Consider the following 22741-nt stretch of genomic DNA (forward strand, 5'->3'; position numbering starts at 1 on the left):
AAAACTAACACTTATCATAACGGACACAAATGGACAGTATCTGATGGCTATCAAATCAAATCAAATCAAATCAAAAAAGCTTTATTGGCACGTCCGAATAGATATTTGGCATTGCCAAAGCTAGTAGATTGTGTATGTGTGTGTGTGTGGGGGGGGGGTTGGATTCGGGTGGGTGAGTGGTGGGTATGGGGGGGTGTGGTTTGGGGTATAACAGTTCATGGAGTCTCGTCTTCTTCTTAGTTGGTGACCGCTATATGGGGAGGTGGGGTGGGGCGGGGCGGTTGGTTTGGGGTATAACAGTCCGTGGAGTCTCATCTTCCTCTTCGTTGGTGACCGCTATATGGGGGGGGATGGGGCGGGTGTATTGGGATAAATATAACAGTCCGTGGAGTCTCATCTTCCTCTTATTTGGTGACAGCTGGACACGTATTGGGCAGCGATCTCCACAGTGGCCTCTCCTTCTCCCAGTAGAATGTAGAGTTTCCTCTTCTCGTCTGCAGATATGAAGTCTGGGATGTGGGCAGAGAGTCTTTGGTAGTAGACGGCCCTCACAGCTGAGTATTTGGTGCAGTGTAGCAGGAAGTGGGTCTCGTCTTCTAGGGCCCCCTGGTCACAGTGCTGGCGCAGTCTGTTCTCCCGTGGCTTGTACGTCTGCCTGTATCGCCCCGTCTCTATCTCTAGGTTGTGGGCGCTCAGTCTGTACCGGCTCAGGGTCTTTCTGTGCTTGGGGTGGCGTATTCTCTCCAGGTAGGTGGCCATGGTGTAGTCTCTTTGTAGGGATTGGTACACGGTGAGTTTCTTGGAGTTATTTATTTCGTTTCTCCATTCTTCAATGTACCGCTCTCTGTTTGGCTCTGTGGTCACCTTTATTTCGGCCTTGGTTATCATCTGTTGGTGTTTTTGGTTTGGTGGTTGGCTGCTGTTTGGTTGGTGAGTGTCTGGTTTGCTCAGGTGGCTTAGCCATGCTTGGTGGTGGTAGGAGTCGGGCTTGCTCCCCTGGATGTGTGCCTGGAAAGCTAGCACCCTCTTCTGTATGGTGAGCCATAGGGGGAGTCTGCCTAGCTCTGCCCTGCAGGCCATGTTGGAGGTGTTGCGATGGACATGGAGCAGGTATTTTCAGAACTCCAGGTGGAAGTTCTCTGTTGGGCTGGAATCCCACTTTGACTTGTCTGGGTAGGTGGCTGGGCCCCAAACTTCGCTGCCATAGAGAAGGATCGGATCAGTTACTGTCTGTTATAAGTCCATTGCCCATAGACTTCAATGACTTCATACTTCATAGTCCTGCTTGTAGGATTTTTTTGTCCACTGGAAAAAAACGGACTTAGGTGTAAATGGACATAAACAGACACTGACAGACAGAAGATAAAATCCCATTGAAATGAATAGGATTTCTGACGGTTCAGCTAGTGTCCGTTGCTAAAATCTTGTAACAGACAATAGCTATGAACACTGCTGGCAGTCACCAACAGTAGTGTGAATGCCCCCTTAAGTCAGGGAGTCTGTCACCATGTGAAGCATAATATACCAGTAACACAGTAAGATAGATCAGACTCATCTGAATGTAATGCCTTTTTCTGCATGAATATTGGGGGCTCCATTGCTGAGAGGGGATCAGGGCTTATTAGAGCAGTCTGGAGCTTAGCAGTTTCGAGCAGCAGAGCCGTCCTCATTGTAAATTAATATCTCCACAGTAGAGGCTATAATTTTCATGGGGAAAAGGTATTACATTTAGGTGAGCCTGACTTTTCAAACTGTGTTACTGATTTCTTATTCTTCACCCTGGTGACAGACTGGAAAAGTAAATGATCCCCCATCTATGGGATAGGGGATGACTTGCAGATCAGTGTTGGTCTGAAAATTCAGACTCCCATTGATAAGGAGAACCCATGACTTTTATCCCCATGTTGAATGGAATGGTAGTCAGGCAGTTCGGTACAAGTACAGTGCTCAGTTACCTCCAGCGCTCCTATTGAATTAAATAGAGGGGTGGGTGAGCTGTTCGACCACTGCTTCATTGAGAATGAAACACAAAAGTCCCCAATTCTCCTGATCAATTGGGGTCTGACTTGCATTAATGAGTACCAGATCAATGATTCAGTACAGGTGCAGCCTAATAATTAGTGGGTACATACAAGCACTGCCAGGCTGCAGCTGTATTTGCTATTGCTTCAAGTGGAAAGTACTGGTATATCTCGACAATTAGTGCATGGCAGATCCACCATGTCAGGGCACCCTAAATATAGTTTGTGCATGTACAGATTATTATATAGCAATTATAATGATATAATTATATATCCATCTAGCTTCTCGCTGTAGCTTCAGTTCAGAAAGTCTAGTAACAACTGCATCATTTCATTTTGCTATACTACAAGGCCTTCCTTTATCTTAGCCTAGCAATATTATTAACTATTGTACAATGACATTTTTAATGTCAATTTTAAAATAAATAAAATAATATCCATGTCCAAGGCATTTTGTCCTTATTGCCTTTATATATACAAATAGATATAAACAAAAGTTGATACTTTTAAATTATAAAGTAACCTTTATAAGGCATATCACACACTGCACCTATGAGTACACACTGTACAATACATTTGCTTTTATAAAGAAATAATCACCCGCTTTTCTGTTTTCTGGAGCAATGTAGCAATGTTTAGATACCACTAGAGGGAGTGTGCAGCACCAAGCTAGTAATACAGTCAGAACTAAGGGGGATAGAAACTGAACAGCATTTTGTTGTTGTTTTTTTTAAGTGGGGACAGATGGGTGGGGTATATGAAAATAATGATTGATTACTTTTGTGTATAAAAGTAAAACTTTGCTTCAGTTGCTTTTAGATTGTTGAGATTATACATCATGCTATCCGCTTCTAACATGCAGAAATTTCCAAGGTGTCAGTTGGCACTGACTCCTCAGTATAAATGGTATGGCAGTGTCAGTCCATTTACTTTTATGAATCTGATGAAGATATCTGAGTACAATACTTCAATATAAGTAAACCTGTCCCTTAGAAATTAAACATCTGACCAGTTTGCACCTTGCTGTTCCGTTCACACAATACAGTCAGAACACCTTGTTCTATTGCTAAGAGTACCAGTGGTTGGACCTTCAGCAACAATCATTTATCATCTGTCTTGTGGGATCTCTTGTATTTCAGTAAATATCTAATGTATTAAAAGCATCAACAATTCCATTCTTCATTGTAATTTTAGGAAATATATTCAAGAAAAAAACAGGTAATCTAAGAATATAAATTTTGTAGTGCAGTAAAAATAACATGATTCAGTTATACCATACCCATCATCATGGTATTCCATTTGCCTCTTTTGCATTTTCTCTTCCTATGGGATGTGAGTATTTGACATAAGGAAGATTTATACTATAGAAACTCCCATTGGAATGTGCATCTTAGGACTCCATACCACCAATTACTACTCTATGGCCGTTTTCTCTAGAGGGCAACAGTAATGTAAAATTTCACACATTTTACACTCAGGTATTCAGTGAATTTTATAGCTATATTTATAGCTCTATATTGCCTAGAATGGATTTCCAGAGACCAATAAGGAGTGAACACTGAAAAATAGTGTTAAAGTTGTTTTTACAAGCCAAAATACCATCATGCGTAGACAACATAACACTCTGTTCCTATTAGTATATGCCCCTCTATATAAATATTCAATTATTCTGCCACTTTCTTTTTACCTTCATTGTCACCCCAACGACAGTAATAGTAAAGAAGAAGAATACGAGGAATATGGCACAACAACAGAACCACCTTTTTTCTGATACATACAAAATGAAGGTGGTAATACAGTGAGGAGGGTCCCTGACAAATTCTCTCCAATTATGCAATTAGGGCAGAGAACTAGGAAATTAACAACTAGAATCCTATACAGCATAAGGGGTGTTGTTAGTGTCCATTATTAGCATCCTTCAGAAAATGATAACAACAGACATTAACAGATCTGATAAAATCTCATTGATTTCAATAGGATTTGATCTGTTGTCCATTTGTGCCTGTTTTCAACAAATTCATAACAGAGCCGCTATTTTGGCAGACATAATAATACAGAGTGCAGCGATTTTCACAGAAAGTTTGTGTAGGTTTCCTCTGCGAACTTTTCTGTAGGTATAATTGACATAATGTGATTTCTAAAATCACAACGGTTTTGGAAATCACAGTGTGCCTGTTGTGCATATTTTCCTGCAATGTGTGGATGGGATTCGTGTACGCCATGTGGGACTCCGACCTAAAGAAGTTTTTCCACCTCAATCTTTTACCTTTTCTCCTGTCACCACTTCCCTTCACTTCCTTTTTTTCAGTTGAGAACAGCAGTAACAGGAAGACTGACATTGTGCTTGAGATTTCCATAAAGACATAACAGAAGCACCAATCATTTACTATTTTACTCTTTATCTCAGATCAGCAGTCAAATGCAATTTCCTGATCTATTAGCTGTCAATCACAGTGAATCGTAGAGAATCTAGGTGGCTGGGAACAGGGATTGAGTCAGTTGACCACTAAAAATAGATAGCGAGATGGTCTATATCTCAGGCAACAAGCTGTAACCACTGAGAAGACATATTTAGTTGTATTTGACAGCTGATTGGAAGGAATTGTGAGAAATGGACCCTCAATCTTACGGTAATGGTGTCCTACACTAAGGTTATGCCATCAGTTATTTGGTCCTGATGAACCCTTTGAGGCTAAAGCCCCATATAGCATGCTGCATCCAAAAAGTGCTGCGGAAAAAGACCACAGAAATGCTTTTTTATTTTTTATTTTTTTGCTGCAGCACTTTTCATAAAGAGTCCGCAGAGTTTTCTTCTGCAGACTTTCAGCTTCTATTATGCCTATGAAAATGCCAGCTTTTCTGTAGGTATAATTGACATGCTGCAATTTACAACATTTTTTGAAATCGCAGCTTTACCGTTGCAAATTTTTTCCTGCAATGGATGGATAAGTTTATCCAGAAAACATCTACTTTTCTGGGACTGTAAAACATGATGTTTATGCTATGTGGGGCCTGTCCTTAAAGCAGAACTCCCACTAATTGTTTTTATTATCTGGCCAGTTAGAAAAGAAAATGATGTAAATTGTAGAGAAGATAATCTTAATGGTGGCTGTATTTGTGAGTTCTCTTTTCTGGTCCATAACTGTGTCCTGTGATCAGCAATCAGACTTTCTAAATGACTTATATGTAGACAGGAATATTGTTTCTCCATTCATTCCTATAAGACTCACATCAACACTCTCATAGCAATACATGAAGAAACAAACTCCATCCACACATAAGGCGTCACTCGGAGAATCTTATTACTATTCACATGGCACAAGTGTGGACCAATAAAATGTGGATAACTCACAAATATAGCCGCCATTAAGACGACCATCTTCCCTACAATTTACATAATCTGCCTTTCTAACTGGCCAAAGAGCAATTTTTATTGAAGTTCTGCTTTAAATAAACTTCATGCATGTATTTTTTCAGCGCCATCGCGATTTGCATGGCTACATACCAACTGTTGAACGTACAACCTTTTATGGCTCCTTACTTGTAACATTTATGCCTACAGAGGATTTGGAATATCTCATATTGCTTTTCTAGTAATCCAGGATGCCTTATATTATCATACTTTGCAGCCATTAGGGTTTGAAATGTTCAGATTTGTGCTTTGTTCGTACCTTTATTGACAGCACAAGTCTCAAGTTTACTTGTTTTAGTTGTGATATAAATGGCCCCAGGAACAAAAAAGTTGTTTTCTATCTCAATGAATAATATCTTGAAAAATTACCATACAAGCCTAAGGCATAGAGAGCTGAAAGAGCCATTTTATTCACTTGACTTAGAAATCCTCCTGTATCTACACAAAAAAAATGTTCTATCATTTTCTCTACCTGACAGCCATAAGGCTTACTTTTTAATGAAACACAATAAAATCAACAATTAACAAAATACTATTCTGAAACGGTTTGTTATATTGCATGTTTATTACTGTCAAGTAAAACACAGAAGTACAGAATGTTCACATTAAATTTGACATCCTGTCAGAATGTTTTTTTGTTTTTTTTTTACTGCATCTGCTAACAGATCTATAGGTTTCTAATGGGGCTTCCATCATGCTTAAAATGAGAGATAAGCAAACAGTTCAGAATACATCTGTTCCCCTCTCTGAATCGGGGGTCAGTCTATGCCAGGGGGTTCTCTCCTCAGTCAATATTAATTTGGCAATGGGACACCCTAGTAAAGCAGAGATGGGGGCACTTTGTCTTGATGCAGCAGTCATCTGACCCCTTTATTCCGCTCGTCTGTCTATTTTACCTAGGTCTATTGTTTCAAAGGAAAAAAATATGCTCTGGTTCTGCTTGGTGGTGGCCAAGACAGTCATCCCTCACTGCTGGCACACAACCCTACTCTACCTATCTGAATGGACCTATCTCCAATGGCTTGTGGAGCTATCAGGGACCTGGGGAGCAATAATAGGATATATGTGAAACAATTACCATCTTGGATCATGTTTAGAACTTCCCCTAACTTCCAATCTTTATTCACTTGAGCGTGAAATTGCTGAGAAGCTTTATATAATGTGAGAGAGTGAAGGGTGTGGTCTGGGAAGACAGGTACATTCCAGCCAGGCACCTAAGGGGTGTATGGTGAGACCCACACCAGGGAGGTCCGCTGACTAATCAGGCCCTAATAACAGTCTGAGTGTGAGGACTAGCAGGGTGGCACCATACTGACAGAGCTGACCTGTCCAGACCTGACCTCCAAAGCAGGTACTGTGCCACCCGTTGTTGTTGCCAAGGTGGGAGACTTGTATCCAATCTCCTGTATAGTCAGGGAAAAGTTTCCTTACGTTTAAGTTAGTTTTCTCAGCTTTGGTTTTGTTTAACCTGTGGCTGTGCAAAAGCAGTGTATGCATTACATGTGAATAAAGCCTGAACTTGTGTGCAATCCAGTGTCTGTGTCCCTGTTTCCTGCACTGCTACAAGCATCTACCCGAGCGGTTCCCCACAATAATTAGTGGAGATCAGCCAAAGGTTGACATATCATAGACCTATCCCTTCACATTATAGCAGTGCATTTGCCACTATAGAGCGGCACATGGGGATGGGGAGACATGGGAGGGGACATCATATATGTGCAGCAGAGGGTGCCACAATACAGTATTATTTACAGAATATACATTATTCATACACGATATGATAGCATGCAGACTGCACATGACAGCAATATATAGAGTTATGGTTGACAATTTAATGTAGTTATAGGCCCAGTGCTTCATTTTCTATAAAACCAACTGTGCCTGTAATCGCTTAGTAAAGATCTACAAAATGGCTCCCAAGTTCCAGATTTCTAGCTGTAGGTTATCAAATTAGACCACACATGACCAGGGATAAGTCAGATCACAGAGATCAAGAGAAAGGGCGTCGCCAAGTCACTTGTGTGAATGAACAATAGTGTACTTGTGTAACCATTAGAGATGAGCGAACACTGTTCGATCGAATAGGTATTCGATCGAATATCAGGCCATTCGAGGTATTCGATTCCAATTGAATACCACAAGGCAAACTCACTAAAAATTTGTATCCCCTCCCACCTTCCCTGGTGCTTTTTTTGCACCAATAACTGTGCAGGGGAGGTGGGACAGGAACTACGACAAAGGAGGCATCGAAAAAAAATCGGAAAAAGTAATTGGCTTCCGAAATCAGGTGACTTCCAATTTATATGAATGGTGGATTTAACATTTGGTTAATTTGAGACTGTGAACTATGTGACTGAGACAGGGATAGATGTACTGACAGGGTTAGCTAGGGATTACCTATATTTAGGTGGGAATGTTACTCACACAGCTCTTTGGGGCTCTATCTGGTCGGGATCCCTGTCAGCTTGGTCCGATCTTAGACTCCACCTCCTCACAGACAAGCCTCCGGCAGAACCAGCGTTGATTGGCCGAATTCTGTACTCTGTATGGCATTCGGCCAATCAACACTGGTCAATGCATTCCTATGGAAAAAAGTCTGCTCGCGCATATCGCAAGCTGACAGGGATCCCGACGTAATTCAGGTACTTGGGCGTGTTAGATGCCCCCAGGCATGCTTTCCCTGCTGTCCCAGTTGCATTCCAGGGTGTTGGCATCATTTCCTGGGGTGTCATAGTGGACTTGGTGACTCTCCTGGGTTGAAGAGTGGGATCCCCTGAAACAAGCATTTTTACCCCATAGACTATAATGGGGTTCGATATTCGTTCAAATAGTCGAATATTGAGAGGCTATTCGAAACGAATATTGAATATTTTACTGTTCGCTCATCTCTAGTAACCATTACTTCATTTACTTCTATTAGTATAACAGAGCACTTTACTCAGTTATAGAGCAGTGGTTACATACAGTATGTGCACTACAGTTCCATAGAGAAGATTTAGGGGCCACTGATCTCATCATTTCTGTGGGTCCCAGTAGCTGACCTCAAGTGATCAGATAATGGATAGAGTGTAAGTATTGGACAGTGTCACAGTATAGAATTTATACGAGCTTTTACATTTTTCTTGGCAGGTGTATGCTAGTGATATCATAAAATAAATGATATTACTCGATTCTCAATTACATTGTAATTAGTAGTAAATGTCTTTTGTTCTTTAGTTGTTGGTTGTGCTCAGTACTTTGCTGGAACATTGAGTGAAAAACCCGATTGTAATGGCTGAACATTCTTCACATTGTTTACAGCCATGAAATACCAAGAGCTGGAATTGCCCTGTCCCCTTTATGTGACCTTCCCTCTGTTTTCGTATGTTCAATAAAGACGCTTGTGAAAGCAGCTCCTACACCATGTGCATACCAAAGGATATTGTTTGTACAAGACATACATACTCCTACATGATGGGAGTCAAACCATGATGAATATATTCATTACGTCTGACAAGATATACACTTCATTTACAGTTTAAGGCTTATAAAGTTCCACTTAGTTAATGATATTAGAGACTTGGGATGAGAGACCCTCTTTGTAACCCCAGTCTTTAAGATAAAGATTCTGAACAGAACCCCCACCTAGAATTCTGAAAATGGGTTTTACAAACTAGATATCTCCTTAAGTAGAAGACATATAAATAAAAATAGAGTTGGGTCAAACATTATTAATGTTGCTATTGCTAAAGTACACAGGAAGAAGAATTGGCCAAATCTATTAACAAGAAAAAATATCAGGTATATTAGTGATAGATAGAAACTCACACTCAACCACCAGGATTCCCTATCCATTCTATTTGGCTTCCTATTTCTTCCTACCGACGTACTGAGGAAGGTCTTTCAGACCGAAACGTTTATTTGTCGGAATAAAATTCACTTTGGAAGCACATCCATAGAGTGCCGGAAATTTTTGTTTAGTGATAGAAAGAAAGAAATATTGTGGGATTACTCTGATAAATAAATAATATGAAAATAACTACATTAATAGAGATAAGGCTGATGCTGACCATTTGAATAGCTACAATTGTTCAATATTTTCAGAAGTCGGCTTTCAAAATAACTTGTGAATAGAATACCAGTGTGTTTCAATGGCCGGTGCTCCATTAATTTTTATGGGTCTGCCACACTGCAGGAGATTACAGTCCCAGCAGCCCAATTGACATGAATGAAGAGCTGGTCACACAAGTGCAGCAGTGCTCCATTCAGAAGAAAACTTTAAGGCCAAGGCCGCACGGGACGTAAACACCGTGATTTGCCTGCAGTGGTAACGCCATGGGAAAAAGCGAAACGTTTTACAGTCAGGGCAAAGTGGATGGGATTCTCGCGAATCCCATGCCCACTTTTTGGTAAAAACTGTGGTGCGGACATGCTGCGATTTCAAAAAACGTCCTCCTACCATACTCCTGATCACTAGATGAACCTGGCATTTCAGGCCCCCAGTGATTGAACACGTATCCCCTTGTCCTGTGGATAGAGGGTAAATGTCCATAATGGCATAAATCATGCTGCTGTCAAAATGAGACTCCAATTCCAGCAAATTATAATGACATCTAAGTGGTTAGAAGTTTTCTCATCTCCTCACCCCCCCCCCCCCCATCCTTTCCCTGACAAGATCTCAGGGTTACAAGGGGTTGCCCCAATAGTCAACTAAGAACAGAAACTAACACACATCTACTCTGAGTAGATGAAGTCTTGCAGTATATTGTACAGGAGATCAAGTAATCCCATGTTCAAAAAGTAAAAAAAAAAAAAGAAGGGGGATAGACCTATATAGAAAACTTCTAAAATATAAATAAATAATATATGTTAAACAAAAAACTTCTAAATTCAAATATAAATAAGATAAGCAAAAAAGAAAAATATTAGGCGGTGTGTGCAAAAGTCCAAACTATTAAAACATATGTATTCTGTACATTCAATATTGTTATCAAAAATTGCAAAGCTTTTTTTGGGTCATCCTACTTCAAACAAAATAAGGATTAAAAATGAACAATTTGTACACAACAGAAAATAGTACCATGGCTCTGCAAAACTAGAACCTTCAACAAGAAAAAAGCTTTTGATAGCATATTTATGTGGAGTTAATTTGGAATGCCAATAAGGCATTGAATAAATGAGGCGTTGTATAGCATAGTGTGCAAAGTATAGGTTGCTACTAGAGATGAGTGAACCACCAGATTCATTCAAGTTCAGCTCAAACAAATTTAGTATGAACCACACCTTAATATAGCTTAAAAAATAGTGTATAAAACTGTAATGGCTCCTAGGAACCCATCTGTGCACACAAGTTCCGGGGCCAGCCATGGTCGGTGTTCTTGAAAAGTGTGGTTGTCATTATCATCTGTAAAGATTTAAGGGTCATCCTCTTGCCCTGTTTCTGACAAGCAAAAGGGTAACAATGTTTTGAACTTTTGACTTTCATTTTCCATATCTCACCATCCACTACAGCTTTGAAATAGAGACTACAATCATTTTATAGACAACCATCTTGGCTATCTCATATATAAATTTGACTTGTAACTATTTAACATATGTTTAGTTAGGCAAATTCTAGTCTCATACCCAACTTTCCCTTCCACCATGATCTCTCTCTTTTTTTTTTTTCTAAAGTTATACAAAAAGAAGAAAAAAAGTATCAGCTTTTCCTTTACATATTTTCTTTTTGGGGGGGTTTCACCTAGTTGTCCCTGGTTCCGCCAAGTCAGTTATTGAAATTAAAGTAGATTTGCAGAATTCATCAAGAACAGATTTAAAACTTATAAAGATTCTTGTTCTCCTACTTCTGCTGCCAATACTTCTGTATTGCACCTTATACACACCTCCTTTTCCTTGCAGATCCAACCCACTAAAACTCTTAGTGTCGTTGCTGTCCCTGATCATATACTTTGCTGTTCCTGACGCTGTTGTCCTAACAATCCTGTTTTTTACCACCGATTATGCCTACCAACCCATTAAATACTTCTCTGTCTTTGACAGTATCATCTCATCTACCAGGTATCTCTCTGTCCCTGCCAACCTACCCCAGTAGCCACCTCTCTGTTCCAACAGGTTCTCCCCACCTGCCTGGCATCTCTGTGTCCTAATGTGTAATAATGCCTCTCCACCCTGAACTCACCACTCGAGTAAAAACTCAAGATATAGAAAAATCTGTTATTTAAAGTTTGAATCCCGTCTTCTGGATTTGGCACAGAAATCTTCCACCAAAACTGCCATATAAAGTGTATAAAGATTTCAACTAAAAGAGGACGTATCATTTCTATTGAAGTACATATGTTAGTAAATTAGCTATTACAAAACAGCTTCAGGACATTACTGTTTTGTGATATTGTATTACACTGTGATATCTTATATCTGCCTGGGTTTGCCTAACCATTGTTTGTGTAAAGGTGTATGTCACCAGATCCAAGCATATCAACCCAGCCCTACAAATAAATAGGTTAAGGTCACCTGAATTAAATGGTGTTGTTCCTTTGTGAGATGATTCCTCTGTTGCCAAGATATTGCCATTTTTGTGAATGTACAAATGAGGTCTTTAGAGCAATGAGGGCATTGCCACTTACCTCCTTGGGACAATGGCAACGCCTTTTTTGTGCCAAAGAGCTCAACGGGAACGGGAACTGTTTCACAACCAGAAAACGCCATTTCATTCAGGTGATCCTAACCTTTATCAAACCTTTCTCCGGGGCTGGGTTGATATGCAGCATTCTGGAGACAGACTTCCTTTATTTGCTGCCATTTGGAATAAAAGTATTTACTAAAAAGGTATTTATGGAAAAATGGCAGATCCTGCTTAGGGCTCATTCACACGGAGTAAACGCCAGCTTATTCTGAACGTAAAACACGTTCAGAATCAGCGGCGTATAAAGCAGTTCCCATTCATTTCTAAGGGAGCCGGCATACGAGAGCTCCCCATAGAAATGAATGGGCTGCTTTTTTCACTACGAGCGCTCCCATTGAAGTGAATGGAAAGTCCCCGCATGTACGGCTAGCTCTGCTCATGCCGAGCCGTATACGCAGGCACTTTCCATTCACTTCAATGGGAGTGCTCGTAGTGAAAAAAGCAGCCCATTCATTTCTATGGGGAGCGCTCGTATGCCGGCTCCCATAGAAATTAATGGAACTGCTTTATACGCTGCTGATTCTGAACGTGTTTTATGTTCAGAATAAGCTGGCGTATACGTAGTGTGAATGAGCCCTTAAAGTGGACCTTTCACTATCTTCACCAACTCTTTGTATCCTTCACTAGATGTTCCCTCACTTATTTTGTGCAGTTGACATTTTTTATGTGGCTCCCTCCATGCCTGAGAAACCAGTACTGTTAGTTTAAGTACCATTATGAGCCCTAATGTCAGGTGGGCAATCCCTGTTTTTCTAGTCCAGTCTAGGACCACTCATCTGTGGTAGAGATCACAATTGTGCTAAAACTAACAGAAATTATTACTTAGGAATGGTGGTGGAGTTGGTGGAGATGGTGAAAGGATCTTTTTAAGTACTGCCTGTAGTTATCAGGGCAACATTGTTTATCACAATGAAATTTTTCCTTATTTAAAACACATGGAATGTTACAGATATCACTGGTGGATATGTCCCATTTTGGAACCCCTATATATTTACTGTAAATCTGGCTTATTAGGTGATTACTTCTTCTGAACCAATCTAATTTTTTTAGGATTTTACTTTACCTTTAAAAAACCAACATACAGTATATGACACAACTCTTGAAAGTTCAATTAGGTCCCGGATGAAATCTTAATATTGGTTTAGCTTCCACACACGCAGAACCACAGTATAATTAAAACGTATGTTTTCTTTAATGAGAGGGAGTCCCGCATGGCTTTGTCAGCCCTTTTCCCTGTTAAAGAAATATGCAACCTAATTACAGATTGAAATCTGAAGAAGAATGTTTCACTTACCAGCTCAGATGTTCTATTCCATTTGTTTCCAGAATTTGATGAAATAACTAATAGGAACCACATGCTGTTATGAACAGAATATGATCAGTTCACTTCAGTTTAGCAAGTTTTCCTTCCCCTACCTACATTAAACATTCAAGTAATATGGCTTTAAAGAAGAAACATGGCAGGAGGTTTGAAGAACTGAAGGTGACATAATAGTTGTGACAGGAAATTATTGATGTGCTATATTCATTTCTAGCATGAATAATATAGCTCATGTTCTCAAACAACCTGCAATTATTAGCAATTACTCTGTATGCACATCTCAAGACATGTATGAGCAAAAACACATCTGATTACAAAGCAAAACAGTCATTTTATCTGTTCTGAAAACTAATATGACCTTCACCATCCTGGCATCATGTCTATTCATCATAACTAGCAAGTAACAACTTTGTAAAGTGATAGAATCAACTAAAGAAACCTAAAAACTAGAGATGAGCAAACAGTAAAATATTCAATATTCGATATTCGTTTCAAATAGCCCCTCAATATTCGACTATTCGAACGAATATCGAACCCCATTATAGTCTATGGTCTATGGGGGAAAAATGCTTGTTTCAGGGGATCCCACTCTTCGAATCAGGAGAGTCACCAAGTCCACTATGACACCACAGGAAATGATGCCAACACCCTGAAATGCAACTGGGACAGCAGGGGAAGCATGTCTGGGGGCATCTAACATGCTCAAGTACCTGTATTATGTCGGGATCCCTGTCAGCTTGTGATATGCGCAAGCTGACTTTTTCCCATAGGAATGCATTGACCAGCGTTGATTGGCCGAATACCATACAGTGTACAGCATTCGGCCAATCAACGCTGGTTCTGCCAGAGGCTTGTCTATGAGGAGGTGGAGTCTAAAATCGGACCAGACTGAAGACTGCTGTGGATTGATCTTAGACTCTGCCTCTTCTGGCAGAACCAGCGATGATTGGCTGAATGCTGTACTCTGTATGGCATTCGGCCAATCAACGCTGGTCAATGCATTCCTATGCCGAGATGTAGCAGTGCTGGCCATGCGCTCAGCTCATCTACTTCGGAGATGCAGCCGACCTGAGCGCATGGCCAGCACTGCTACACTAGAGAACCGCTGCTACACCGGAGAACTGCTGAACCCTGCTGCACATTCAGCTCTGCTGCATCAGAGATGCATGAACCCTGCTGCACACTCATCTCTGCTGCATCAGAGATGCGCTGAACCCTGCTGCACACTTAGCTCTGCTACATCTCTGGGCATAATAGAGGTTGAAAGAGGCCACTGTGGGGCATAATAGAGGTTGGGTGGGCCACTGTGGGGCATAATAGAGGTTGTGTTGACTACTAGGGGGGATAATAGAGGGTGGGTGGGCAACTGTGGGGCATAATAGAGATTGCAGGGTCTGCTGTGGCCCCTGCAACCTATACTATGCCCCACAGTGGCCCACAGTGGCCCCTGTAACCTGTATTATGCCCACAGGAGCCCCCTCTATTATGCTCCACAGTCTATTGTGCCACTGTGGGGCATAATAGAGGTTGCAGGGGCTGCAGTGGGGCATAACAGACTGCAGGGGGCCACTGTGGAGCATAATTCTGTGTGCAAGGGACATTTATAAAAGTGTTCATTAGGGGACATTATGAATAGAATTTTTACAGAGACAAGTCACACCTGGAAGAAGTGGTCATGGCGGTCCAAAGGTAAGAGACGGGAAACGTGAGAAGACGTCTCCTGTAAGTAACATTACTGCACTGTATTCACTGTAATGTTACCACTAGCACCCCCCATTCCCCGGTATTCAGTCGGGGGGGGGGGTCTTATGATTGTCTGCCTCGGGCAGCAGAGAGGCTAGGTTCACCTCTGTGTGTATGGGTCCACAGAAATGCAAGTGTCTGTACTTTGATCTGCATTTTCATGTATGAAGGAGGTCCTACCTCTATTCATAGGTTATGGAATCACTTACTGGTTGGTGAGGAATCAATCTGCTAGAATCTCTGCCCATCACAAAAATGGGAGTCCCATTCCTCAGCCTGAATAAAGCAGCAGGTAGATGGGGGTAACGGAGTCAGGAGAGGGCATTTTATTGCCATAGGCAAATAATTTAATGGTACCCAACCCCAAAAATGGACATATTTCTATCTGGAAATTTTTTTTGTCAGAAACTCTAATAGAGTCACTGACTCTAAACCATCATTATCAGGATAAGTAGGGGCTCCACAAGGTGCTAAGACTGTCTTCACAAATGTTCATGATGTTGGTTGTGCAGGGGGTGGGGGGAGTTGGCCACTTCAGTATGTGCCACTATTACTTGAGATGAGCAGCAGATAGATATATTCCTGCTGCCCTATGCTCCTGTCTTCTAATGGATTTAGCATCATTAGCTTCTGCTAAATTTCTGTCATTTTAAAAGGTACAGGTTCAGGTCTGGAGGTCAAATTGGGTTTCCCTGCAGTCTGGGATAAGTGCCACTTGTGAATTTTACATAACTGTATTCCTATCCTAAGGTCACAGCACTTGCAGTACCCATAATATCATAGAAGCATATTCAGAATATTCACAAAAAAACTTGAGTTACTGAGTAGAGATAAAATATTGTAAATTTAATGAGACAGACTAAAAGTTAGACAAGACAGTATTGGAGTATGTTCACACTAAGAATTTTGGAGATGAATTTACGGCAGTCTTCTGCTTCACATTCGACTCCAAAAACAGACCCTGTGGCCCATGGCAGAAAGCTGAATCCAGAAAAAAAAATTCATTTTCAAATTAATTGCAAGTAAAAGATACTGCATTTGGTTAAGTCAGTAATCAGAAAATGACTTATTCTATTATTATTACTATTAAAATAATATTGTAACTGTACCATGTACTATTGAACTATATGTATCCATTAGGGCATCCAACGTATATGTCACATCATGCAGCTTCAGCTAATAGTTGCAGAGCAAGAAGTGTCAAAGAAATACAATACACAGCAGTAGTGATTATCAGTGGTTTCAAGGACCTATAGTAAGCTAAGAACATTGGAAATCTGTTATAAGAGAACCAGAGGGGTGAAAAAATATTGACTGTGGTAAATGACCCTAGTAAGTCCATGTTGGGAATTATGAACATTTGTCCTGAGTTTTATATTACGCACTTCATGACTTGTAGCCATTTTGCCTAGTTCATGGCCAAACATATTTTCAAGTTTTTTTAGTTAAATTTTTTTGAAATCTATAACATTTATTCATCCAGTTTTTTAAATATCTTTGAAAACTTATACATTTTCTTCAACTTTTAATAAGACAAAGTGTTTCTAAAATATTCAAATAGTTTCCCTGCCTGTTACAGTAAGTTTTAAGTAAGAGATACATTGCTTTGTTCCACTAGGTGTGGGTCTACAACCAGTGATGTGGGTATGGTAGCAGTGTTTTTTCTTTTTTTTGTCTTTTTTTTTACTGTTATAATATATTTGTCGCATTAGCGGCATATTTTTACAAGCGTATTTTTACACGTGTAAAAAATATCATTGAAGTCAATGGGAGTCTTATTTTTACACATGTATTTTGCAAAAATACACGCGTGTTTACTACGTGTGAAGGTTCCCTTAAGGCTTAAGTCAGTGGGATTCTGGATAAACCCATCCACACATTGCTTTAAAAAATCTGCATCAGAAAAGATGCATTTGCAAAAATGTTATATGAATGGAAAAAAATAAAAAAAAAGTTCTGACTTTTGGAAGTCTGGGAGTTAGAAACAAAAATCATCTGCATTCTTTCATGGAATTGATACTGTATAAGTATTTGTTCACAGTTATCATAACTTTGTAAACGTGTGTACTAAAAAAACCCTCCATGTATACTATCTCTGTCTCCTCACTGTTATTGGTACAAGCAGAGAATACAATGTTTTAGTCCTAAATCTCACTGTATGTAGATACTGTATCTACTAAGGGGTCGGTATTCTTACAGATCATTGCTCCTGTAATGTTTTTTGCAACATTCATTAAATGTTTTATGAGCACACTCAGTTTACCATTGCGAAACCAAACCAGCTTCTATTTTAGGTAACTCTCTTGCACAATCTAGAACTTAGAAAGGGTAATGTAAATTGACCACAAAAAGCATCTCAAAAAACAAACTAGGCAAAATATGCCACATGAATAATGGTAACTTAATATTGTAATTCCATACTTTATGTAACAGGCAATTAAAACAGAGAGAAGTCTTTACGCTCGAACTTGTATATTTTTAGTGTTAAGCTTAGCGATGCAGTTTATGTAAATGTATGGAGCTTTGTTACCAACTCGGAGGAATAAAGTTACTATGGAAACTTAGCTTTAATTAACAAACGTGCAAACAGCAAACTACTGAACTAGACAACCACGAGACAATCTTTAGGGTTTCTTCATCAATAAATACCATTTCTACTCCTAATGACAAAATAAAAATTATTCCCCTTATCAAAATATAGCACATTGGGTAATTGCATTACTAGTATCTTCATTGTTGGTTAGTATAACCCCTGTTTAATATAGTAATATACAATATAAATACATACCGTAGAGTATATTTTATTCAAAGGCTAAAGACATCTTGGAGGGCAATTAGGTTTATTTTCATTGTCCTAATATTAAGAATGGATGCAAAATATTTTCCTAATGTTTTTGTTACATATTCTCAACAGTTTTTACTCTGCACCCTGTACTACTTCTCATACAGTGCAGGCTGATAAGTCCTCTCTTAGTGATCTTTCTCATTTTTTTTTACATGTAGATTGTAAGCCCCATATATATAGGATTCACAATCTAAAAATTATCCCTATCAGTATTTCTTTTGAGTATGGGAGGAAATACACGCAAACACTCACAGAACATACAAACTCCTTGCAGATGTTGTCCTTGGTAGGATTCGACCTAGGACTCCAGTGCTGCAAGTCCACCATGTTGCCCCCACTTAGTGATAATTATTAGAGATGAGCGAACACTGTTCGGATCAGCTGATCCGAACAGCACGCACCCATAGAAATGAATGGAAACACCTGTGACGCTGACTTTGCCGGCGGCCGGCCGGTGTCACAGGTGCTTCCATTCATTTCTATGGCAGCGTGCTGTTCGGATCGGCTGATCCGAACAGTGTTCGCTCATCTCTACTTATAACCCATATTTTCCTACTTAAATATGAGTATAAAATATAACCTTTATTATAATATGATTGGACCGGAAGCTGGGGCCCAGGCAGAGGAGAGGAATAGTTCTGTGCATGCGTCTCACTCTGTTCATAGGTGCATGTGCGAGATGTGAGGAGCAGAGCTGTAACACTAGCTTTGGGAAAGTAATATAGAAGCATCGGCTGTAATATTGAATGGTATATGATCTTCTGTTTCACCCAATTCTGATCACTGAATTATAGTCTAGCATTTCATCCAGGCTGTATTTTTGCATGTGTTCTTATCTGTACTAGTGTCAGTCTTTTGAGCCTCACTGATTTTATGACTGTTTCTGATCAGTGTTTACTTAGATCCACACTGCCAGTCTCCTCATGTGTCACAGTTTGTAGATTAATTAGTTAAGGACTAGAGATGAGCGAACACTAAAATGTTCGAGGTTCGAAATTCGATTCGAACAGCCGCTCAATGTTCGTGTGTTCGAATGGGTTTCGAACCCCATTATAGTCTATGGGGAACAGATACTCGTTAAGGGGGAAACCCAAATCCGTGTCTGGAGGGTCACCAAGTCCACTATGACACCCCAGGAAATGATGCCAACACCTCTGGAATGACACTGGGACAGCAGGGGAAGCATGTCTGGGGGCATCTAACACACCAAAGACCCTCTATTACCCCAACATCACTGCCTAACAACTACACGCTTTCCACATTCAAAAAAATCTCTATCAAAGTGGGAAAATACCTGGAAACCTTCTTTACTCCCCAAATGGATGGACACAAACCCCAATTTAAGCTCAACAAACAGTAACAACCACCCCTTTAAATCACGTTCCCCATGACAACCACAAATGGAATAGGCAATGGGAATTCCAAAAGCCCTCACCCTTAACTGTCATTTTGAGTGTGTGTGTGTGTGTGTGTGTGATGTGGTAAGACCTTCCAAAATTCACTTTTCTAGCCCTTAACATGAGCCCTTCCAAACAAAGTTACATGACCTTAAGCTGAGCTACCAGCAGAGATTGAGGCCCTTGGCATGAGTAGAGCCTTGCACCAGCAGTGTTTTTGGCACTTAGGGTGAGTTGAGCCTTGTACCAGCGTGTGTCCCTTAACATCAGGCGGGCCCTAAGTTCTGCGCTTTGCACAAAAGTTCCACATTAACTAGGCTGAATGGTACAAAGATTAGTAGGCCCGAGAACCAGGAACAGGTCTTGCAATGGCTGTCGGATAACGCTTAAAGCACATTGTCCACCAGCCAGTCAGCCTCTACCTCCTCTTACCCAACAGTCTTGTCCTCCTTCCACCCAAAATTCCCAATCTTCCCAGAACAATAACCCCAACTGTCCCTGCTCCCCAGAGCTGTTCTCCCTTCCTTTGACTGTACCGCAACCTGCCCCTCCATTTCGCGATTCCACGGACCTAACAGACGAGTATCTGTGTCCAGATGCTCAAACACTAGAGTCTCCTCCATTCCATCTCCGGTCGATTTGGTGGCGGATGACCAGCAACCCACCCTCATCGACGACGATGAGACGCAGTTGCTGTCAGGGCAGCCAGTTGACATGCGCATTGTGCAGGAGGAGGAGGCGAGACAGGAGTTGGAAGAGGAGGTGGTGGACGACGAGGACACCGACCCCACCTGGACAAGGCAGATGTCAAGCTGGGAAAGTAGTGTGGATGTTGAGGCAGGTGCAGCACCAAAAAGGGTAGCTAGAGGCAGAGACATGTCCAGAGGCAGAGGTCAGCTGCTTTGCCGAAGCCAGGCCAGACCCGGAATGTCCGAAGATGTTCCCTTTTGTACCCAGCCCAGAAAAACTCCCCCATCGAGGGCACGTTTCTTGAAGGTGTAGAGTTTTTTCAAGGAATGCGCCGAGGACAGATATAGTGTCATCTACACAATTTGCCTCTCGAAATCGAGTAGGGGCCCTGAGAAGAGCAACCTGTCCACCACTTCAATGCACCGTCATTTGGAATCCAAGCAATGGAATCAGTGGCAGGCAGCAACGGCAGGACAAACGTCGCCCGCCGTTCATGCCACTGCCTCTGCTCACAGTGCTGGCGATGCACTCCAGAGGACGAGCCAGGACATCACTTCATCTGCCTCCGCCACTTTGTTGACTTCTCCCTCATCCTCCCCTGTTTCTGTCTTATCTCCTTCTCCTGCACCATCAAAGGCACCATCAGGCGCTTCTTTACAACAACCCACCATCTCTCAGACATTGGAGCGCCGGCAGAAATACACCGCTAACCACCCACCCACGCAAGCCTAGAACGCCAACATCGCTAAACTGCTGGCCCAGGAGAGGTTGGCGTTCCGGCTTGTTGAAACTCCCGCCTTCCCGGACCTGATGGCAACTGTGGCACCTCACTATGCCGTCCCTAGCCGTCTCAACTTCTCCCGGTGTGGCGTCCCCGCCTTGCACCAGCACGTGTCACTCAACATCAGGTGGGCCCTTAGTTCCGCGCTTTGCTGCAAGGTCCACTTGACCACCGACACTTGGACAAGCGCCTGTGGTCAGGGATGCTGCAGTGCTTATCTTTAATGACAGGCAGGGTGAATGTGGTGGAGTCTGTTCCCCGGGTGCAAACTGGGGTGGCCTATCTCCTCTCCCAGGCCAAAATTCATGGCAGGAGTAGACTGAAACCCTACGACGCTGCAACCTCCACCACAGCTACTAGCGGCAAACGCTAAAACACTGGTGTGGGGAGACGTCAGCAGGCGGTGCTGAAGCTCATCAGCTTGGGGGACAGACAGCACAGTGCCTCCGAGGTCAGGGATGCCATCCTGGCTGAGATGGCATTTTTTTTTCCCTGCTACACCTGGGGCCTGGCATTTTTACGCCTGTGATAATGGCTGGAACCTGGTAGCGGCTCTGGAGCTTGCCAGCCTCCAACACGTTCCATGTTTGGCCCACGTCTAACCTAGTGGTGCAAAGTTTTTTAAAAACATACCCAAATGTACTGAAGCTACTGTTGAAAATGCGGCGCTTGTGCGCCCACTTTTGCAAGTGCACAGGAGTCGCTGCTAGCCTAAAAACACTCTAGCAAGGCCTACATCTGTCCAAACACAGGCTGTTGTCCGTCATTCACACACGCTGAAACCCTACAATACCATATCTTGAGCAGGGTGTGTGAGCTGCACAGACCTTTGATGGAGTTCCATCTACAAAACCCAAGGGTTCCTCAAAGTCAGCAACCAAAGTTTCTGCACCATGAGTTTCCAGGGGTGGCAGAGTTATGGCTAGGGGAAGAGGCATGGATAGGGATGATGTCTAGGGGCAAAAGCAGTGTGGATGTGCAGGCAAGCTAAGCAGGAAAAACTGGGGGTACAAGCTAAGGCATGGACTGGGGTGATGTCTAGGGGCAAAAGCAGTGTGGATGTGGAGGCAAGCTAAGCAGGAAAAACTGGGGGTACAAGCTAAGGCATGGACTGGGGTGATGTCTAGGGGCAAAAGCAGTGTGGATGTGGAGGCAAGCTAAGCAGGAAAAACTGGGGGTACAAGCTAAGGCATGGACTGGGGTGATGTCTAGGGGCAAAAGCAGTGTGGATGTGGAGGCAAGCAAAGCAGGGAAAATGGTGGCTAGAGACAAAGGGATGTCCATAGGCAGCAAGGGCAAAGATGCAAAACTCTCCCGTTTCAAGAATTTTCCTGACTTGTTTCCCCACAAAACATTCCTGGGAGGAGGGCTGAAACACCACCCTCCTCCTCCTCCGCTGTTAGATTGACCCCAGCTACGAGCTGAAAACGCTGCAACACTGGTGTGGGGAGATGTCAGCAGGCTGGGCTGAAGCTCATCAGCTTGGGAGACGGACAGCACACTGCCTCTGAGGTCAGGGATGCCATCCTGGATGAGATGGCAATTTGTTTATCCCCGCTGCCCCTGGGGCCAGGTTTTTTAGCTTGTTGGAGGGCTCTGGAGCTTGCCAGCCTCCAACACGTTCCATGCCTGGCCCACATGTTCAATGTAGTGGTGCAATGATTTTTAAAAACATACCCCAAATTAGCTGAGCTAAGGGTGAAAGTGCGGCACTTGGACACCCACTTTCCCAAGTCTACAGTACCTGGAGCTAGCCGCAATACACTCCAGCAAGGCCTACATCTGCCTGAAGCACCTACTGTTGTGCGAGGTCACCACACGCTCTAACCCTAGATACCGTATGTTCAGCAGGGTGTGTGAGCAGCAGAGA

The sequence above is a fragment of the Leptodactylus fuscus genome, chromosome 5 (genome assembly GCF_031893055.1).
Source record: "Leptodactylus fuscus isolate aLepFus1 chromosome 5, aLepFus1.hap2, whole genome shotgun sequence".
NCBI lineage: Eukaryota > Metazoa > Chordata > Amphibia > Anura > Leptodactylidae > Leptodactylus > Leptodactylus fuscus.